The sequence below is a fragment of the Uranotaenia lowii genome, chromosome 1, assembly GCF_029784155.1.
Source record: "Uranotaenia lowii strain MFRU-FL chromosome 1, ASM2978415v1, whole genome shotgun sequence".
Taxonomy (NCBI): Eukaryota; Metazoa; Arthropoda; class Insecta; order Diptera; family Culicidae; genus Uranotaenia; species Uranotaenia lowii.
The window spans coordinates 198,200,437-198,217,629 of NC_073691.1; the positions used below are offsets into that span (position 1 = coordinate 198,200,437).

The window sequence follows — 17,193 nt, forward strand, 5'->3', positions numbered from 1 at the left end:
GACACTACTGTAGGGATGAGATAAAGGATATGCAGAAAATAAATCAAATTTAATTAAAAATAAAATAAAATAATAGTTCAAATCGGCAATACTGAAGGTAAATAAAATAAAATAAATTTCTATGGCAACGTTTGCTATTTTGGCAACACTACACAGTAAGTTTTTACCTCGATTCCCAGCAAAAAAAATTGCTGGAAACTTTCAGCAATCCAATTTTTTGCTGGAAACCAGCAATCGGTTTTCTGATTGCTGGATTTTTCAGCATTCGGTTGTGTTCTTGTCATTTTTGCTGAAAACCGAGCAATCGGATTTCAAATTGCTGGATTCTCCAGCAATTGATCTAGTTTGCTGGAAAATCAGCAATCGAGTTGTCAAATTGGAGTCTGTTTGTGTTTGTGTGTTGAAAAGTGTGAGAATTTATTTCACGAACTTTGAATAAATTAATCAATTATTCTTATTTTCCTCTAGATTATAGCAATCATGGTCTGCAGACGTCATGTCAAGGGTGAGTTTTTATTGGATAGGTAGATATTTCATGAAAGATACTAATCCAAACTCAATTTCAGGTGGTCAACACTTTGGCACAAAGCTGCCACACCAGAGCAGAGCAGGTGCTGGTATATTAAAAAAAATTGTTTTGGAAATAAATATACCTATGCATAATTGAAAAAAGGAAGAAAATAATTCTTATTTATTGCTCATCATAGGCTCAGCCAGTATTCAATATTTAATTTCGAATTGAAATATAAATTTGATACCAAATACAGCTGAATGTTTTAAAAAAAATAACTGGTTTCCAGCAATCTGGATTGCTGATTTTCAGCAATTTGAATTGCTGGAATCCAGCATTAATGTTTGCTGATTTTTCCAGCAATTCAAATTGCTGGAAATTTTGCTGGAAAGTCAGTGGGACAAAAACCAGCAAAATTTTGCTGGTTTCCAGCACAAAAAAATTTGCTGTGTAGGGAAACAAACAAAGCAAAGTCAGTCATTGATATATTCTTGTGAGCGACAGACGTGTCCAAGTGAATCTCTGAATCGAGATTCGTAAAATCACGACAACTGGTCCTAAACATTCAATCAGCTATTCCTTATTAACCACAATCGATTCTTACAGATGTTTTTCTAGTTTAATTACTGGAAGTGTCTTGTATTAATTTTTAGAACTTGGGTGTACTCGAAACCAAAGAATTTTGAGATACGTTTTAAAACGATGAGGCAACTTTTTTTCAAGTTACCACTACTTTACCCTCAATTTCCAATAACTTATGGATAAGAAACTCGCAGCCCTCGAGACATGTTTTTGCGGCCTTCGGAAGGTTTTATCAAATTGAATTTATTTCTTTGATGAATAAGAAAACTTAGTCACAGTCCCAGAAAGTTGATTTCTCAGCAAAAATTTTTTATACGAGATATCACCCGATTTCGACGTTTCATGTATTTCAAATAGAGATGTACCGAATATTCGGTCGGCCGAATACCGCCAAAAAACCTTTGAGCCGAATATTCGGCTCACCGAATAGTTGAGCTAGGTGCCAATGTTGACAATGTTGAGCATACATGCCAAATTTCAGCTCTCTAGCTCTTAAGACGGCTGAGCCTATAGAGGACAAACAAACAAACAAACCCACAGAAATTGCTTTTTATATATAAGAATTTTGTTATTTATTTGAAAATAACGAACCAATTAAAACATCAACTAAACTATGTTCGTTTTGTGAAAAACCGTCCATCTTGAGAACCAAAACAGCTTTCAGAGCATATTTCCTTCTAAAAAAAAATTACAAAAAATCATTTTTTGTGACGTTTATCAAAGAAGATCTTATTTTTCATTGATTTACAATGTTTAAGTTTTTTCGTATTATTAATAAGTTTCTTTTTTGTGACGTGAATTCACTCATTTGCAAAGGTTATTGTTCACTTTTTAAAACCATCCCGTTGGATATTAAAATAAAATCTATTTTCTACTCTATGAAGCAGTATTTGTTGGCCTCAAATCGTTTAAAAAAATCAATTTATATTTAAATAAATAATTTGGCAAAAGTTGTCAAAGTGTGTAACTTTTTCCAAAAAAAAAATGATTTTCAAAATTATATAAAACTAGCTGACCCGGCAAACTTCGTTAAGCCTTTGAATTTTGCAAAAATAATGAACATGTTAATAAGCAAAAAATATGTAAATAATTATTTACGCTCATGAAACTGGATTGTTACCTTCAAACGGAGTGAATCGACACAGTTTTTTGACTATTTTCGTAATACTTCTGTCATATTATGGTAGTGCCTACCTCCAGGGGCAAAAATTTCGAAGAAGATTGACTTCCAACAAAACTGGAAAGCGAATATCTTCTGGGATAAAGTTAAAAATCTATTTTCTTCCGTTTTCCCAAGATAAGTGCCAAAAAGTTTTTTGCTGAAATGTGTCGTCATTTTAAGCAGTTTTGATCAACTGTCTTTCCTTTTTCGCCAAAACCATGTTTGAAATTTTCTTTATTGTTAAGGTACCAAATTTGTAGAAATGGCACAACACTTTTCATGGTATGAAAATAAAAGAAAATATCAACAAATTTTCATATACCATTCTGTTTTTCGTTATCTATCATGCATTTGATATGTTCTCTGTATTAGATAATCTCCTCTTAATTTTCAAAATCATCTTTTTTGTATCGACTTTAACTATCATATTTATCGAGAAATGGATGCTTAAGAACTGAACAAAGAAAATTAGAACATTCAATATATGTGTATGTATGTACATGGAATTTTTTATTCACAGCAATTTCAAATCAAACGGTTATGAAATCTTTTTTTACTTTGAGATCTTGAATTCAAAATCAGAAATGAAATTCAAAAAAGTCTTTGCAAATCTAATTCAGTTTTCATTATCTCTGTTTTGGATCTTGAATGATATTTTCGTCGAGACTAAAATTTTTATTTTCCAAGCTTCGTGCATTTGAAGATTTTATTGAACCAATTATCTGTTCTTGATTTCTGATACTGAGTGTTGGATCAAATCATGAATTTTATTTTTACAAAGTCAACCCTATTTATATCCTTAATTTTGTTAAATTTTTTGGCACCTTAGTATGAAAGGAAGAAGTGGATAGTATCTAACATTTCCTTGGTATTCTGATGAAATTCACATAGAATTACAAAGTTAATATCATTCTATTCTCGAACTAACTCATTACATTTTTGACGTTTACAAAAACCAAGTAAATCAATTTATTGTCGTCTTATTCTAATAAATAAAAATTAGACGTTCTCTTGATGTTATACCATAAATATGAACAGAAGATTCTGTAATGGAATATTTCATTGTTATCTGTTCAGTTGTTTTGGATATGTCAAAACTTCCACAGTCATACGTAGAATATTATTTTTCTTGAATAATACGACAGTCTTTCATTTAACCGGAAAATAAACAAAACAAAATAACGGAGTAAATAAAAGAGATCAGAATTTTTCACGCGCGTATCCAGGTCAGGCAAATTTATTTGATCAAAAAACCTAACAATATCCGGGCATTTGATTTCAAAATTGTCAATCCAAAATCCGGACAATACCAAGCAAATTTAAGCTAAATTTAGAAACTACTCAAAAAAAAAATTAAAACGAAAAACACTTTAATAATTGTTTTTCTTCGAAACACATCAGAAATTTTGAAACGTATTTCAAGCATTCAGAAACCGTGTATGATTATTATGTTAAAAGTTGCTCAAAAAATGTCGTTTTAGTACGCAAAATTTTAAAAAAATTAACTTAGTAAGAGATTTTTTATTATTTGTAAAATGAAATGTAAATCCGGAAAATTCGGGTTTTTTTTATCAAAATCCGGACAACCGGGCTGGACGGCTTGACCGAATCCTTTAAATTTTGTTTAATCAATTACCCCGTCAAGTACGGGTAAAACCGGGAAATCCGGCTAGCTTTGGGTAAATTAGCTTAAAAATTTTTAAAGTTGCCTTGATGCTGAAGCAAAAATGACAATTTTCGAAAATAGGCATACCTACTCCATGCCGGCTTATTGCGCTTTTTTTTCACCCCTTACGGAAGGTGAACAATTACATCCAAGTATCCATTTTACTGGTGCCACGTGAAAAGTACACTTGCAACGAAAATGGGCGCCAAAACTTCCTATAGAGAGATGGATGAACATCAGTAAGCCTTGATTGCTTTTGGCGCCTTCCTACTCTGGGTGATTCAAACGAAAAAAAAAAATGGAAATTGGGTGCCATGACTTTTATTTGATACGAATAAAAACTAAAAATTAATTTTCAAATTCCACAAAAACATTTTTAAAATTATCTCTCCGTTGTGTTTTTCTTCGCGTGAAGACGAACACAACAAAAAAAATCGCATGCAAATCGGATGATCCAGTGAAGAGCTTTGCGTGTTCGCACATTTCTGTATGGTCTGTCTCTCTCCCTGTTTTATATATATATAAAACATGTAAAAAAAATTTTTTTTCTCAGTTTTCGTTGGCTTTGTATGATTTGAATTTTCAAAATTATTGACAAGTTTGAGATTTTTTGATACATTAACGGATAAAAATCACTTGTGAGCGGTACAAGCGCGTGAAATGTGTCAATAGCTGTATGATAGAGTTGAGTTTTGGCATTGTAAGCCAATACATTCAATTGACATCACTGCTGGTGCCTCGCGAAGTATTGCATGAAAAGTATTCATGCAATACCTCGCTAGGCACCTAGCAGTGATGTCCATTGATTTTTTTGTTTTTTAATGCAAAAAGATAATAAGATACAAAGTTATGGATCTCGACTTAGAAGTCTTAAATTAGCACAAAACCCATAAGCAGGCTCGGTTACGCACTGCAACATGATGTACACATTTTTCCTTAATTTTCACCATCAATAAATTTTTGATTTTTCACCACATTGAGTTCAAAGTCCGTAGCCCACCATTTTGTTAAGATATCCAATTTATTATTTAAAAACAAAATATATCTCTTAAGCTTGTATTAGATGATTTGGAATTTCACAAATCTAGAGGAAAAAATATGTTCGGTTGAACCAAGCCATAGAAAAATTGCCAATTTTCTAAATACGAGATTTTGTTGTTATTCTATTTAGAACTATTGTAAAATATTTTATTATTATTTTTAAAGAATATTGGAGGGCAAAATTAAAAATGCCCTGTTTCGGTCAGCTTAAATGAAATTTGTGATAAATCATAACAATTAGCAACACAAAGTACCTTTCTCAGTTTTCTTTTCGTTTGGGGGACTCGCAGCACTTTGGTTTAACGGAACTTTGAATCTTCTAATAAAATTATGAAGAATTGAAAAAAAATTCTGATTTTCATAGGGCAGTTAGTTTACAATGTTTTGAATCCCGATTATTTATTTAAGACTTAAATACCGGTGTACATACATATAATTAAAACTGTAGATGAGAACGAAACTCAATGTATCCTAAACACCCATAATTCTGTCTTTTTCTACTGTGCAAGGATCACGATTCACATCCCCACAATCCACAACAAATCAAATTTTCCTAATAACTGTACACAGAAGTCCGAAACACATTGCACCAATAACGCCCACCCACCTCCCACATCCGCATGCAAGGTCACTGTCAACCTGTCACTCACTCACTATTGCGGCAACCGCATTTCAGCCTTCGGATTGCAACTGCACCCGAAAGATATCCTTAAGCCGGAAGTAGAATTTCGGGTGGCCTAATTTGCCGCGCTTTTTTTTTTTGGCTATTTCTTCCTGATCAAACAACTTGAATCACCGACACATTCCCCTCACTCCCAGTTACCACCATTTGCCAGCTCGTTCGGGGGCCCGTATTGTTTATTTGTTGAATGAATCGAGCACGTTTACAAGTCGAATCATTCAAAACATTCCGTAGACGCGAAGAACCGTAAATAATAATAATAAAAAATCAGACAGCCACTACAGGGAGAAAGAAACGTACAGACACGCCGTTAGCTTACGACGGCACTTTCTTCCAACCCAACGGGAGCTACTTACGAAGAGACGTGCAGCACGCGGGAATCGACGACCGAAACCAACCGTCTACGGTTCTGGATGGAAGAAGACTGAACTCAACCCGGCGAAAGTTGCATGAAAGAGCTTTACTACTTAGTCCCCTTCCTTCCTTTGCTCGGCCGGAGTCAAATGCGCACCAAGAGAAAGAAATCAAAGAAAAATCGCATCCTTTCATTGATGTTCGCTCGCTCTCTCCGATAAGTTTTAAACATTGAAGGAGTCCTTTTTAAAGAAGTGCAACATTATCACTGAACGAAATATTAATCTATTTTTTTCAATATTGAATTTTAAAAATTTTATTTAAAAAATGAACAGACGGGTCCCAAAAAGATGGCTCATAATTTTGAAGCTCAAAATACTTACTCAAATTGTTATTTTACTTTTTATTTACTTAAGAAATAATTTATTAATTTAGATTTCTCTACTTTGGCTGTATAATAAAATCTATAGAGGAATATAAAAAACATAAACTAGAAAATGCAAAAGTAAAGTCTTTACGAAAAAGTAAGAAATTATAGAATTTATTGACTTAGATTCTGCTTAGAATTTTTCTATTTAAATGAGAAAAATGTAAAAAAAAATGTATAAACAGGAACTTACAATTTTTTTAAATGTTTATACATGTGATTTTCAACAGTATGATTATTTTCAGTGCACAAAGCTCTGGAATCTTGGTTCGTGTATCGGATTATTTAGCGGTGTTTTATGTTCCATGCAATGTAGGGCTAGCGTTTCGTACAATGTTTTGTTCAAGATAAATGCTGTGTCTTCCATAAAAGATAGCGTGCAACTGAGTTTTGAAATTGAATGCAATTGATCTTAGACATAAAGGGTAACGGACTTGTTATGGACTAGGGATAACATACGTACTCTTTTAAGAGTACATCTACTCTTTCTCAATTGAAAAATGAGCGTACTCTTCTTTTTGTGAAATTTTACGAAATGTACTCTTTTTTTGGCGAAAGAAATTAAATAAAATTGTCTCATATAAACTAACTTATTTCTTCCGATACAAGAAGATTGTATTCTTATGAATACAATAGATCCAACTTTTTATGCATTCGTTGCACAACACTTCAGTTTTGCTTTTTTTTTGTTGAATGTTTCAATCGATGGCTACTAATAGAAGGAATCACGAGTACATTCACGATTTCAAACGGGATTTTTTGTTCAAAATTAGCGCCTTTGAGTATACAATGAATTCCCGGACAATAGGAAATATGCATAACTACAAGTTGCTTAAAAGCATTGTGCACAAATCAAAAGCGCACGAATCAGCAATAATGTTTTAACGAATAAAAAAACCTCTATTAAAAACTCTTTTAAAAATGCAGTTTTTTATCAAACTTTGAGTAAACCAAATTAAAATACTGTGCATTTATCATGTATGTCACTTATCTTGCAACAAATTGGCGGTATTTGAATGACCTAAAACATCATGGTTTTTGAGTAAATGGTGTTAGTCTTTATAATTTTGAAAATTTTCTCAATGTACTCTTTTTGGCGTTGCCGGATATGGTAATCCTATTATGGACCACCTTGCAACTGTTTTCCAATATTTTTCTCATAAATCCGAATTCCCGTCGTCCCTCTGAAGGAAAAAATAAAAAAAAAATCTTTTACCAAAAAAACAAACTTTTTGTGAGCCTGGTTTGGTACGCTGTTAATTTTTGGGTTTATTCGAACTTGATCTTTTCTGTCCTTTTGGAAGCTAGTAGTTCCACTCAATATCATATTTTACCTTTAAAAACGATGCGATTAATCGATATTTTGATGGAAAACTTGTTACAAAAACTCGAAAAATGCTTTTTATGAGTTTTTCTACCATTTTATTTGTTAGGAATAAGTGTATAACGGTCAAGGGTCTCATAAATTGATGTTCAAAGTCAGCAAAGATTGGTGAAAATTGCAGCAGAAATGCTTATGTTTTTAAAGCTTCTAATAACATTATTTTATTTCAAAAATTTTAACAAAAATGATAAAGCTTGCACAGCAAAAAAAAATGAACTCACATGAAACCCAATTCCTAAATGAATTTAAATCTACATTTACATCGAAAAAACAACCAACTCGAATGGAATTATGAGACATTTGAATTTGAGTCGCTTAAAATTGTATTTTAAGAACCGCGTTGTGAAATTATCAGGAAAAAGCAGAAATTACATCGTGTCGATGTGATTCTACTCTATCCGTAATGTTTGCTTGCAAACGACCGCGAAACAATTTAATTTCTATGCATCATGCTTTGAAATAATTCGGTACGTAGAAGTTGCATATTTTACTGAAATTCCACGGATCTGGAAAAAAATGGAGTGATAATTCGGTTTTGTTGGTTAAATTTGAAATCTTTCGTAGCCTTAGGAACCATTTGAAATGATGTCATCTTTGCTCAAACAAATTCAAGTGATTCATTTTCTGATGTAATCTCTTAAGTTCCAGCTGCCGTTGACAGTTGCAGTAAAAGCTCATTTGACTCATTTGGGGGCACTGATTCCAAATATGTAATAATTTTGTTTCTAACAATCTTGTTTTCGAAAAAAACCTTTGAAATCAGTTGAAAACATATTTAGTTTATTCGCGCACAAAGATTTTGAATAAAGGTTTAAATTCAATGATCAATTTTTCCGAAGACCGCGACTGAATTTGACTTCTAAAAAAAGTTAAAATTGTTTTTTCATTTTTCCCAACTTTGCAAAATACGAATTTAATCTATGATATTTTTAGAGATATAGGTTTTATCGTTTTACAGCTTTTAATTAAGTTAAAATTATGATACTAGATACTCAAAAAATTCGTTTATTATGTCAGAAATAGTTTTAATGTCATCTGTTTAACTTTTTCCTAAAAATGTTTCTCAGTTTCTAAACATTCTATTCGTGGGATCCTCTTCAAACATACAACTTCAAAACGAAGGAAAATAATTGTTTTTAACAACGTTCACTCATCTTACAAAGTCATAACAAGTTTTCAGATCAGATGCTCGGCCAAGTGTATTTAAGCGCCAATTATAAGCTTCGTGGCCGTCAAACCGTCTAAAATAATAATTTTATACCATAGAATTTGGCCATCTACAAGTGGGCTTTCCAAGCTAACACCAATTAACATTTATTCGACATCTACTGCCGTTGGACGCATAATTGTCACATGTGACATTTCGACGTTTTTCACTTTTTAATGCCAATCGTTATAATTTGATACGTATATAACTGAAATTCTTTGTTGAAGCATAAAGTTTATTCTAGAAATTTCAAGAAAAATTCAAAGTCAATTTGTCACACTAGGACAAATGGACGCATAACTGTCACACTGAGACGATTGGACGCATATTTGTCACACTCAAGAAATGAACGTGTTATGACTTCGGAGCATCTAAATAGAATTTCACCAAACTTGGCATATGTGTCCTTGATAGTCGGGAAGGGATCGCGGAGATATGAAAAGGGGGAGGGTCACTGTTATCGCGACATCCCAGCATGTGCAAGAAAAACTCTGCAAACTGCTTCGGGTTCGTTGCTGGCGCATGGAAGAGTGCATGTAAACGTATCCGCTTCACTGCATTAGTCAAATTATTACTCTACGTGGAACTGTAATCCACAATTGTCCAGGATGGCCATATGTGATTGTCGATGGTTTTGGCAGACCCTTTTTTTTTATTTTGCTTTGAGTTTGTGATTTTGACGCACTTCGTTAAATACCGGATACCGAATCACGAGTTTTTAATGTTTACGAACTATTCCCCCAGAGTTACTTCATTCGAAACTTGTCCCAGTACCGTATTCACTTCAAAGGGATTGATTGTCCTCTTCTGGTATCGCTTCTCTCGTGGTTGCGACATTTTTAGCACGGCAGCTGACAATTAGTTGAAGAAATGTTGCTTCCTGTTAAGTGAGTGAGCTGCCGCAAATTGCTCCTCCGAGCCGTTTTATTGATCGAACCCGTTAAAGACTTCATGTTTGTCACCAGATAATGTACGCTTTCAAATAATCCGATTCAGATATGATTTTTTCAATTTAAGCTTCCATTCACTAATAAAACACAAGAGCCACACACGAAATACCAAACCAAACAACTACTGGGAAAATGTTCGTGGTGTGACAAATATGCGTCCATTTTTCGACTATTCATAGAATTTCGCGACATAAATGTCACACAAGGATTTTCATTGAAAACACAGTTCATTTTCGAAAAATTTGATCGAGGCTCATATGATAGGAGTATACTTTAGAGATCTACGGCATTGGAGTCAAAAAAAATTACGAAAATGAGCGATAGCAGCGAAGTGTTTTTGTGAAACTTTGATTGCGTTTTTATCGCTTTGCCTTTTAGTAACATGTGACAATTATTTATGCTTCCAACGACAGTCTATTTAACAGAAAATCCAATATCTTCGATAGTCTTGCTAAGACAGAAAAAAAAGTTTTGTATTCTGAGTCAATATATTAAAAATTGGTATGTTTTGCCAAAATCGGCAGTTGGTAAATACCGATTCTTGGTCGAAAATTTTCTCAAAAATCGATACAAATACCGGAAAATCGGTATATGTGGCAACGGTGGCCACGACACGGCTCGAAAAAGAACCGAGCAAAGAATGTGATCCGAGCCGTTCATTTGATCGAATCGAACGGCTCTCCATACTCCGCTCTTACCCTTCAGTTTGTGAATCAGAGTTTAGCGGCAAGTCGTGGCTCTCTTTCGTGCCGTTCTTTTTTAAGACGTTTTTTGTTTTCGTCCTGGCTCTTTTTTGAACCACCACGGTTCTTTTGGTTCGAGAGAACGAACGAACGGCTTTCTGCTGTTCTTCGCTCTTCAGCTTATGTTGTCTGTGATTTGATGGGCGAATAACCAAAAGCTGCTTATTTGAAACAAAAAACCGTGGCTCTATTAAAAAGACCCGCGACTCGCAGATCAACACTGATTCGAATGTTGAACTGCTGCTAACACTTCTTGTGTTGAGCTGCCAGTCAAATTTTTTTTATAATTATAAGTTGCGAGTCCCAGTTATGTTTTTGAACTAATGGGGCCGTTCAGATACTACGTGGACAGAAAAATGTGATTTTTGACCCCCGGCCCCTCCTTGGAAATACGTAAACATTTGGCAAACCCCTACCCTCCTCCCAGGATATTCAAAAGAAAAGAGGCCAACAAAATTAGTTTTCACTTAAGTTAAGCTAATTTAACTTTTCGCTCACTCAACAGTTAAAAAAATAATTTAGCTAACGTAAAGTAACAGCACAATTTAGCTAAGTGGAGACCCGAAAATTTGTGTGTTGGATATTTCATAATATATTCGCAGACGTATTTATAGACGGTTTCTATGGGATCAAAAGGTTGTTAATTTGACCTTCTAAATATCCTACATACATCCTTTAATGTTTCCCCCATTGACTACTAGGACGTGACCGGCGCCGTTTTTGTTATGCCTACAAATAATGTAATAATGTTATCTCAAGTTAAGTTTTTTTTTATTTTAATACATGATTATATCTTCCCAGCTATTCAAGTTGAATGATTTCAGGTGGATATGAGTAGACAACCGAGCTATCGCTAAAGCTAAGTAAGCTATACAAAATTGGGGTGGCAATGGGTGGTTACGGGAAAAAAATTTCATGATCGAATTTCAAAAACCGATATATGGAACATTGGCCGAAAAAATTAAATAATCAAATATAAAGCTACGATTTTTCCGATTTCTTTCGGTTTCCCCTTTGGTGATTTTTGAGGGCCAAAAACCCGAAACTTAGAGCGCTTTGAGGCACCCTTTAAAAAGGCCGATAAATCTGATATTGACCCGAAGGTCAGGTTTTGGGCCAAGAACTCACTCATTAAGCTGAAATTCTACCAGGCAAGGATGCCAGGAGTAATCAACCTACGATTTATTTGGAGGAACTGCTTCCCGGATTCCGGTGGTCAAATGAATCTCTCTCACCCTTTCCGCTGATTTCTAATTCTTTTTCCCCTGAATCGACCTAAACCGAAAGCGCTAAATAACAACAGCGAAAAAAACATAGGTACATACTCAACCGAAACCCGCACAGTCTATACGTTAGAGTTTCCGGCTAGATGAAATTCTATGTACAACAGTCGAACAAACATCGCACCATTTAGCGTGTCGTCCGTGTAGCTGGCCACGTGTTCGGGAGATTTGAATGGTGGGGGATCCGGTCTTTCACTGTATCTGTCGGTGATGGCCAGCGAGCTAATAAATGATTGCCGAACCGGAAATGTGGCAAGGGGACGTACACAAAGAAAACCCGAAACAACCACATGGGGGGGGAAATTCTACCCGACGAAACGTTCGGTGTCTGCAGCACCTGATGAAAGAAAGAATCGGCAAGTGAAAGGACGATCAAACTCGTTTAATTACTTTCCCTGCTTCGCATTTTTCTCGATAGATGATAGTGAACCTTGAGACGGAGAAAAGAATCGAAATAAAGGAGAGCATCGAAGGATGGAATCCCGCTTCAGGGATTACAACACTTCAATAACACATTGAATATTGGTGTAAATTACGTCCAATGCTTAACGTACAACTGGAAACGCCTGAATTTATACTATCGCAACTGTCATACCAGAAGAGATGAAAAATGTGTTGGACAAAATCGGAAGATAATTTGATCGTGATAAAAACTAAAATGACAAAAATGACAAAAGTGACAAAAATGACAAAAATGACAAAAATGACAAAAATGACAAAAATGACAAAAATGACAAAAATGACAAAAATGACAAAAATGACAAAAATGACAAAAATGACAAAAATGACAAAAATGACAAAAATGACAAAAATGACAAAAATGACAAAAATGACAAAAATGACAAAAATGACAAAAATGACAAAAATGACAAAAATGACAAAAATGACAAAAATGACAAAAATGACAAAAATGACAAAAATGACAAAAATGACAAAAATGACAAAAATGACAAAAATGACAAAAATGACAAAAATGACAAAAATGACAAAAATGACAAAAATGACAAAAATGACAAAAATGACAAAAATGACAAAAATGATAAAAATGACAAAAATGACAAAAATGACAAAAATGACAACAATGACAAAAATGACAAAAATGACAAAAATGACAAAAATGACAAAAATAACAAAAATGACAAAACTGACAAAACTGACAAACTGACAAAAATGACAAAAATGACAAAAATGACAAAAATGACAAAAATGACAAAAATGACAAAAATGACAAAAATGACAAAAATGACAAAAATGACAAAAATGACAAAAATGACAAAAATGACAAAAATGACAAAAATTACAAAAATGACAAAAATGACAAAAATGACATAAATGACAAAAATGACAAAATGACAAAAATGACAAAAATGACAAAAATGACAAAAATGACAAAAATGACAAAAATGACAAAAATGACAAAAATGACAAAAATGACAAAAATGACAAAAATGACAAAAATGACAAAAATGACAAAAATGACAAAAATGACAAAAATTACAAAAATTACAAAAATTACAAAAATTACAAAAATTACAAAAATTACAAAAATTACAAAAATGACAAAAATGACAAAAATGACAAAAAATGACAAAAATGACAAGCATTTTAAAATTAGCTGATAGCATACATTCAGGCGCTTTTCAACATTTTCCGGAAAATTTTCTTGACATTCATCGATGATTATTTCAGCGATACTCAAAGTGTTGTGTCGGTGGTTTTTGGAAGCTCGATTTTTTTTAAAGTAAAAAAATCCTAATCATCATTATCAGCATCCTGCTCCAAAGCCCTCCCTTCAACTGCCTCACACTCACACCTTGCTTCCGGTCTTCTCCTCCATCAAAAGCCGGAAGGGTGAACCGGGAAAGAAAAAGAAAGAACCAACTTGTTTATGTACCGAGTCAGTTATATACCTACAACGATGCCAGACCGAAACTCGTTGGAAGCTGCTGAGTTTTAGGCAAGATGTTCTTCGGTAGGGTGGAGGAAAACTCCCGAACTAATTAATAGTGGAGGGAGTCCCGCCAAGATGCTCGCTCATCAACGGACGGACAGTTTTTCGCAAAAGGGGGTGGTGCTTTGTTTTATTTTGGGGAAAATCAGTCCCAGTTTTGGCTCCTCGCTATTTTCGACTCCTGGGAAAATGTCATCCTAATGAGTAAAGTGTGTCTAATTACATCAGGCACGTGTTTTTTGCCGTGCGTTTTAATTGATATAAAACCATTCGAAGATAACATCTGGTCACGACGGCATTAAAAGACAGCTCAAAAATTTCAGTTGAAGCTCGGACTTTTTATTTGTTTTTCTAAAAGCATTGATGACTTATCAGGCACCCTCTTCCAAACAATTCATCTTCAATTAATTGCCGTTGCTAATTAGTTAATTGGAAGACAAAGGCCAGCATGGCTCCAGTAAAATCTTCTCCCCTGATACCAGGCAACACTAATGAGCTAAATGCTATAAATCACTCGCTAGCCCCCCGACCCTCATCAAAAATGCATCGGAGAAAATAGTCGAAGACAACCGGCACCAATTCTGGTAATTAAAAGCCTCAGCCTACTTTGCATCGCATCAGAAAGTCCGGCTCTTCGAAAACTTTTACTAATTTAGCACCATTTGGAACAGGCTTCCATGGACCCGATGGGTGTGTCAGAAACCTAACTGAATAGTATATAAAAATAGAGGGAAAAAACCTCAAAGAAGACGAAACGCCTTATCAGTTTGTTTTCGGGGACGGGGACTTTCGTTATCACCCGGCCACCCGACTCTGACGACCGTTCATTCGTACTAATTAAAAGCCCTCGGCCTATGTAACACACAATGAATGAACTAGAGAAAACGCAGAAAGAATCAACCAAAGGGGGACGGAAGCGATGCGACTCGGATGGAGTATTGAATGGGCGATGGAAGGTTTACCGAGATCCAAGTTAGTTGGCCCTCGGCCGCCGACAAGTGCAGATGGTTTTCAGATGATTTTCGAGCAAATCGGAAACTAACTCAATGCTGCAGAGCATTATGGACTTTGTTTTGTGGAGAAACTGACGAAACTTTCCTTGAAAAAGTTGTAAGTTGACCGAAACGTAGAGATATGATTTTTTTCACTGGAATGTTTTCTGAAGTAATTCTTAGATGTTTGTTCATAAGTCTTTCAAAATTTGGAAAAATAAGTATGATTACAATGGACAAAGTTGGATAAAATTATATAATTTATATGTTGGAACTTATTGTGACATTGAATACTGATTTAGGAATAAGTTCCAAATCAGAGGTATTAGATGTATATATTTTTCAGGCTTTATCCTTATTTTCAAGAGACCTTCCAGAATTTTCAAAAACGTGTGAATGAAAAAAAAAGTCTTTCAAATGTATTGAATATTCCTGATTTTCAAAAAATATTTGAATTATACCTTATTGAAGTTGTAGTTTAATGATAAGAACATCAAACAAATTTGTGATCAAATAACCCATTTCACCGCTAAAAATTGTCAGTTCAGATGATATTGAAACGGTTTTTCTTCCATATAAACTGCAGATCAGCTAAGATTCTGCTCGCTTCAGTTGCCTGCCCTTCAACGCACCTGCGAGAACTTTACGCCAACAACCATTTTTCCGACATCCATCTTCCTGGCCGCTTTACGAGCTCAACAACCCGATTTGGATCTGCTGTCGGAGATTCAACGGAACGATTGAATATTACGAATATAATGCGTCAAAAGTGCTTTCGAAAGAAGAATTTGTAGATAAACAATAGTCTGTACTTACCCGGATCGAAAAATCGGGGAATTTGGGTCATTCAAACGGTGAACACAGACCAGGAATCGAACCAAATTCGGACCAATTCAGTGCCCTGGTTAACGAGCCTATAGTAAACAAAGAGACGAAATGTCACGATTGGAATTTTTGGATTTTCTGTCAGTGTCATTCCAATCGAGCAAAACCAAGCAGTCTTAAAGGCAGACCTACAGCAGGGTTGCAAGCACATTATTTCGAATGGGATCAGATTGCGCCTCTTTGTTTACTATAGTTTCTTTAGCCCTGGTGACACAACTTTCCTGACGACGATACATTTTGATCAGTGCGCTGTCAAAACAATCGGTTCATTCCAAGACCAAAATTGATCCGTTTTCCGACCAAAATTGGTCCGTTTTAACACAAAACAACCGGTCAGTTTTCGGACCAAATTTGGTCTGTTTCTAGAAAATATTTTTTTCTAGGCCAATCGCCATAGAGATTTCAGTAGGGAATGTCATTTATTTATTTCAAAGCAAAACACTAGTCTACTCTTTCACTTTTTTTCAAATATATTGTAACCATGTGAAAGTTACTGTTCAAGATTACTAAGATTCGTCGCGGTAACGTTAAATGTCGAGGAAGTGCTAGTGATACAGTGGAGAATGAAACGGACAAGCCTTTAGACCTCAGATATCCCGGACGCAGCTCAGCAGCATAAAACTGACAGGCAGGGGCTACCATGCAACAGAGGGCAGCATGAGCGTGCTATAATGGAGCAGGGCCGCAGTAAGGATGAAAGGATCACGGAGCAAGAGGCAAGAGAAAGGGTCAGCAACGAAGGAAGGGCGGTCATCGGTCGGGTATGAGCGGCATTGTGCTGGTCCAAAATGGCCATTTCATGGTGCAACGCTGAGAACGAAAGGTTGAAGGCTAGTCGTTTTATCTTAGCTAATACTACCATCGCTTACGCTGTTCCGAAAAGCATAGTTAAGGCGCAGTAAGCCAAACAGCAGTTCGCGCCGTGAAAACCTATTTCAAGTGTGCGTGAAAAACCGGCCAGGTAACCTTATAGCCCCGTGAATACCTATATACCCGACCTGACGCCATTTTGCTTCCCTCTACTGTTCACCAGGACCCCGAGGTTTTAGTTCGAGACTTCTACCGCTCGTGTTCATCCAAAATCCTTTAAAGGCCTACCAGAAGTGCCTCCGAGGAACCCTAGCTGCCCGCCGTAGCCATTTGGTAAGCTCCACCCGCCGTGCCGAAGTCCGGCGCCACGAACCCACCTAAGCCACGAGTGTGCCTCCTCCAACAGCTACGAGGAGACACGGGACAACCGACGGTGAGAAGGGGTGAACCAAAGACGAAGGGCCCGAAGCAGAAGAGTAAGGTAGGAGAGTAATTGCACTGTCACTGGGGGATAGTTGGAAGATTGTCGACAAGTCGGAATAAAGGTTGGCGAGCGAAGCTCG

General features: G+C 35.4%; 1 protein-coding gene across 7 annotated transcripts in view; it reads right to left on the bottom strand.

Annotated features, from left to right (window-relative positions):
• The window catches only part of LOC129743130 (lipase 3-like), a 44,033-nt gene extending 37,939 nt beyond the window's left edge, over positions 1-6,094 (bottom strand). The window contains exon 1 of one of the 7 annotated variants that reach the window (XM_055735120.1): positions 6,001-6,094. The gene's annotated coding sequence lies outside the window, so the exon portion shown is untranslated. Of the gene's footprint in view, positions 1-5,216; positions 5,360-5,392; positions 5,530-5,569 lie in introns of those variants that run through there. The other 6 variants (XM_055735125.1, XM_055735114.1, XM_055735100.1 and 3 more) reach the window with 6 other exon arrangements.
• Positions 6,095-17,193: the final 11,099 nt, after the last annotated feature.